This window comes from Myripristis murdjan, chromosome 22 (genome assembly GCF_902150065.1).
Source record: "Myripristis murdjan chromosome 22, fMyrMur1.1, whole genome shotgun sequence".
In the NCBI taxonomy this organism is placed as follows: Eukaryota; Metazoa; Chordata; class Actinopteri; order Holocentriformes; family Holocentridae; genus Myripristis; species Myripristis murdjan.
Genome location: NC_044001.1, coordinates 20,243,109 through 20,249,438, shown reverse-complemented (window position 1 = coordinate 20,249,438; position 6,330 = coordinate 20,243,109).

Here is a 6,330-nt window from a genome sequence, read left to right as displayed (position 1 = left end):
ATCATTTAAACACAAACTCTGAGCGGCCTCGCCGTAATAATAGGTGCTGTTGTACTAACAATAGCAAGGCCATGACTCCATAGTTTATAGGCCTTCTGTTGTTTAACTAGTGGAAGCACAATTATTGACCAGGGACACAGGGGCATGCTGTTCATGACCTCTTCCCATTATAGGAGATCAGCTCCACTGCAATGGAATAATAATATTGTCACAGGTTCAGGCCACAATGTCAGCCCTGAGACTACGATTGTGCCTCTATAGTCTTTTTTTTTTTTTTTTACCATTTCAGCATATATTTATTTATCTATTTATTTATTTATTCATTTATATCTGTTTCTGTGAAGGCAAGCAGTAGAAATGTTGAATCTAATCTAATATCTAACATAAAAGGCATAAGAGGCTGTACTGAACAGTTATGAACTAAGATGCAAACAGAATCCTTGTAAAGCTTAGCCTTTCCAATAAATCTTATGGCTTTATTGGAAAGAGCTAACACAATTAGAATTAAATGCAAATGCTCAATACATGTTTTAATTTTTAATCAATGATAATTAATCAGTTGCATGTGCATGTTTTCCTTCCACTGAGCAATGTAGTTCTTCGGTAGGAGATAATCAAAGAGTACAGGTATGAATGGTGATTTCCATTTTTTTACATTAATATGGAAGTTAACTGCTTTTCTGTCATATGTGTTCACTTACTCGGTGTCAAGCATAAATCGGCCAATCAGAAATGAGCACCAGAGCGAAACGCACCACACTCTTATCTGTCTATCACATTAAATCTTATAATCCCCAATTATAGCAGTGCTTTTTCTCAACTGCCTTAGCAGGACAGCTTTCTGAGTGGGTGTCCTGATTTGATCATTGACCAGCTGCCTTTGACCCTCTCATGCCCTGCAAGGCAAAAACCAGCACAGATCAGAAGGCATCAGCAGAATACTGAAGGCCCTTCAAACACAGAGACGGCAAAGCCTCTGTTTCATCACAGGGAATCATGAATGGTTTTGCGTGAGAGGGATTTCTTTATGCACTGAGCTTTGTACCTTCTCGTCTCATCTCATCATCTTATCTCAGCTCACAGTCAAGTAGAACAGGCCTGCCTCTCAGATGACCGCCAGGCTGCTGTCATATGGCTGTGTGGCCTGCCAGTGGCATGAGAGCAGGCTGTAGGTTTATGGCACCTTTGTTATTGATATGGTTCTTTGTCTCACTTTTCCTGTCCCAGAGAGACACAGGCCTCTAAGTTTGCCCCGACAGAGCCTGCCCTGCTGAGTGTAGCATTAAATATCAATACACATTTACGAGGGCCCATAAATGCTTGATACAGAGAAGAGTCGGAGCAGTGAAAGAGAGGTGCATGCTCCTCATCTCTCCCATGTGTATGAAAAGGATAAGTAAGGAACGGGCAAAGGAGACAGAAAGGGCAAAGGGACCACCGCAGAGTATCAGATGACTGTCCACCTGTTGCAGCCGTTGTTGGCTGTGATTTCTCCAGTCATTCCTTCTGTTTTGTAACCTTTCGTAACCTTTAACCTTGTTATGTTTCATTCATTCTGTACAACTTTGATTTTCAACGTTCATTAATTCATGATTTCTATTCATATTTACAATTTAATAGCAGCAAAAAGTAGAGAGCACTCTTTAAACTTTCTCCTCTGCTTAGTTTATGTAATTGTAGAGATGCATTATTCATGACGTGTTAATTTCTAAAAAGATTTAGGGATCGGAGAGTATTAAAGCAGTGTAGATTTAAAGGCAGAGCACACAGCACTTGAACAAAAGGCCTCGTAAAAGTACAGCTCTAGTGACTGTGTGGCAGTATATTTGGGGCACAGTGGGCAGGAGGGTTTGCACCTCAGCTCCGGCTTTTAAAAGATTAACCCTGAGCCCACAAAAGCACAGGGGGCCGTGGGGCCAGGCAGGGGCGTGCGTGGGTTGTTCACTGGTTAAACATTGGCAGTCCTGGATCCCATGTCATTGTCTAGTTAGAGGTTCTGCCCAGGCCCCTGTTAACTAGGCAGACACAGATCTTGGCAGCCGGAGTGAGCCGATACAAAGGCCGTCGGTGCCCGAAAGGCAGAGATGGAGATGTATGGGTCCAGGGTGGGGGAAGCGCCACGTGGGGCCCGTAGTTGTAAAGCCTGAGCAGGACAGATTGGATAGAACAGCCCCCACCCCCCGCCAGTCCTTCTCTTTCTGTGTGTCTCTGTGGTTTGACAGTGATAAACGGGACATGCAGCCTTCCAGAACAACAAACAGACACTGCCTCATTTCCCCAATGTGGGCGAGGGCAGGCATAAAGGAGGTGCCATCCCATTAGAGCCTGGGCTCAATGCCGCTGAGCCTGGGACGGAGGGAGGGGGGCCATTTCACTAGTGCAGGGGGACACTTGACCAGGGGCCCCCAACCAAGAGGGGACAGCTCTGCTGTTTTGTTTTCTCAAAAAAGTGTCATAAAAAACTCTCCTTAATTGGTCCTCCATAAAATTAGCATCTCCAAGCTGATTAGATTTCCTCTCTCCTCAGTGACTATTGTGTGTTTCGGTGACCCCATCCCTGCCATTCACTTTCAGCCCTTTCACAATTTTATTGGGCATCAGAAAAAGAGGAAACTCATGTAAGATTGTACCCTTTGCCCTCCACTTCTCCTCCTCCCATTTTAGTTAACCAAGTCTATTATCTCTTTTAAACAATGCCTTGTGCTCAGACACTGGCATGAAGGCTCATGATAATGCATAGGAGTTTGTTATGTTAAAAGAACCAGAAGGGATGGCTTAAATACCATTTCAGTTTCTGGCTCGGAGTGTGTGTATGTGTGTGTGTGTGTGCCACAATTACACTGAAAACCATTGTGGCATATTTACTTATGGAAGAAGACAATTTTCTGCAAGACTAAACCTAACTTCAGCCTGACCCTAGTCTGGACATGACAGCTGAAAATGCATCTAAATAAATGGACTACTGTTCCTGGAAGTAGTGGCTAAACAGTCAGACATGTCTCATAAAGTCAGTGTTGCAAAAAGTTTTTCCCTCAGCAAAACCCTGTTTATAAACGTGTCAAGGTAGCAGATATTGAAATATAATCCCATTAACTTTGAATGGCAAGTCTATTACTCTGTTGCATAATGTGTCTTGCATGCCATGGATAATCGCCATCTCAGTGGAAATGGCAGTGAGATAAAGGGATTTGTGATGCCTTGGCATCTTCATGGATGGAGTGATATGATCAGTAGGACCATCAACTCCCCAAAAATGTTTAGGCCACTTTATCCAATCCAACCTGACATCTAGCATGAGTGTTGCTTACCTAAATAACTTAATTATGTGCAATCAAATAACTCTCTATGGATTATTTTAAGGAGAACAAAGTGGGTGTGAAGACAACAGTTTAGGAAAAAAAGATAAGATACACAAGGTAAAAGATTCAAGAGATAAGAGACTTGGTGACTACATCAGTGCATCTGTTGCCTGAAGGGTTGATCTTTTGAAAATTATATGGGCAGCTTCTCATAAACTCAGAAGTGTAAGAAAAGGAGAGCAGGCTTCACAGAGAATGAAGATACCTATATAGTCATATTAGGATGGATTATTCTGCTCTGTGTTTTTATCTTTGACAGCTCACAGCAAAATATGCATTGATTTCCTTCTGAACATTCGCATGATAGTCAAACAGAGATAGTACTTAGATATTTCTAGCACAGAAACAATTACAATTCACAGTTTCAGATGTATCTCTAACCCCATAAATAGGAATATAATTAGTTGCCTAACTTTTATAAAAAAGTTACTTAATGGAAAATGTATTGATTATTCAATTATGCCTTCTTTTATCAAGGTCAAATTCCTGGAAAAAATTAACTACACACCCAAAATTGGGATTAGGCTCCCGGGAGTGTGATCTCTATGTCAGCCAGCAGTGGGAGGGACACACGTGGTCGTTAGGGAGGGGGGACCATCATTGATATACGCATATCTTGGGGAAAGTAAGTGTTAAAGAGTGGGAATGTAGCTGGTCTTTGTGATGCAGAGGGCATGTGAGGGTTAAACCAGGTTCTGCTCAGCCCCTTGACCCGGGACCTCTTTGATCCTGCAGCCTGCAGGACGTGGGCCCCTGAAGGGGCTCAGTGTGGGACCGCCCTGGGACCGGACCACTGCCACAGAATCAGCAGGACCAGGGGACGCGCCTTTGTCCCCTAAGAAAATGTACGTGGCTTTGGGTGGGGCTGGGGGAAAGGTCACATACAGGGAGCATGGGGAGAGAGGACTGAGATCAAAACAAATAGACCCGGGGAAACGGATCTGATCACATTCTCAAGGCCCACTGGTGAGGCTCGCCGGATTTTACATGGAATGCTATTACTCCAGTTTAGCGAGGTTGGTTTATGCTTAAACGGTGTGTGGGTTTGCAGTGATCACCTATTCACATCCAGATGTCAGATTGCAGACTGAGTGGCAAGAAATTTGACTTTTTTATCAGATCATTCAGTGTTCATTTTCTTTTTTGTCTGTGTTTATTATTGTTTCATTGTATGTCAACTTTGCACATTAATTTCAGAGTTGCTGATACTTTCAGGACATCAGAGACTTGTGCAAGAGCTTTTTTTTTTAGGAACTATAACACCCCCTAGTGGCCATGCTCCATATAAATCACCATTTGTTTGCTGCCATCAAGGTACAGTGAAACATCAGCCACTTCATCCATGTGCCTCTGAAATGCTAAAAGAAGCAACCCAAGCAGACACTCGCCAAAGAGCATGAGCAAGCAAAACTGAAAACAATATTTCAAACTAAAGTATATTTTAGTTCTATTCACATTTGTTCACACAATATGCTGGGGTATAAACTGTGTTCACATTGTTTGATTTTTCCAAATTTGACAACCATGAAACTGCTCCCAGCCCAGGCCTCAGGTCTTTTCACAGCACCTGTTCACTCTGCCAAAAGCTGAGACATTTGTCTGAGATAGATGGAGTTTATTCAAGTCACTCATTTCCCATTTGCCCATGAATAATGCAGTGAAGACAGCTGATGAGGCACATTTGGCTGTCAAGTTGAGAGGCCGGCAGGTTGGTTACATAAGAGCACTGAGCACTGGGGCTGTGGCTGAGGATGTCTGAAAAGCCTGCCTTTGAAGTGGCAGCCCCACCACCTTCACCTCCCGCTGGGATCCGGTCCCTTCCCGGAGGACCCGAGCTCATCCCTGTGCCTGTAGCGTCCGCCCGTAGCACCACCCCACCTGGGTGCTGTTCTAAGGATAGGAGAGGACTTTGCTCTATAGGGACAAAGAAAAGAAGCAGTAATTTACAAATTGTTCTGAAAATAGACTAACTAGTGTTCCCATGGTAGCACTTGTTCATAATTTTGACATAACCACCTACATTTTACCATCTTCTTTATGGTAATCCTGTCTCTGTCCTGGATACAATTGCTTTTAAAACCAGGTAGTTGCAATGAATTAATGCTTGCTCATGTCAAACACTACCTGTCCTTGCTCTCGGGTAAAAACCTCCTAATTTAGGTGATTTTCTTTTTTAAACATGCGCTATGCAAAAGAGTCAATTTAAAGATGCACTGTGCAAAATTGCTGAGGGTTGATTTAAGTGGAAACTTGTGGACCCAACTGACAAAAATGTCTACACGGTTCTCATCACTGGTCCAACTCACTCAGAAATCACATTATAATGCCATGTTCCACTCCACTTCTGTTGGGTCTAAAGGCTGAAGGGTCACACAGTCCTCTAAACCTTTTAAAACCTCTTGAGTAAACTCAGAAACGCCGGGCTAGGAGCAAAGCATTTTGTCTTTGCTCTTGAAAAGTCAACATTTTGGAGATGGGAGCTTTTCACACGACGCGCAAGTGTCATGTCTGAAAACTTTACACTTCAGAGAATCTGCTCATATGAGCTTGGCGTTGGCTGTCCTCCTCTACATGTTGCCTGCTGCTTCTCGTGTCTATAAGGAGGAGACGTGCCTTTCATATTTAATGGCATCAGCGTGGTTCGAGAAGTGGCCCTGGGAACCGAGGTGCGCACGTGCCTTCTCTATCATTTATGAGAGCTAATGCAGAGAGCGAGGGCAAGCGGGAAAACCTCCTCCTCTGGGACACCTGCAGGCGCAAGGAAATTATAAATCAGCTACATTACAAGCCACACTGCCACCGGGCAAGAACTGTGGACTTTGTAGGTGTCTGACCCGGCAGGTTGCTGTCTGTAAGCATGAATTAGAGAGTTAATAAACAGCCTTTATTATTTGAAGACCCACCTTCCTGTTTCGGCCCTGGCTGGCCTGCAGCCGTCTCTTTCAGCTGCTAATCTCTTGCATTTCTGATA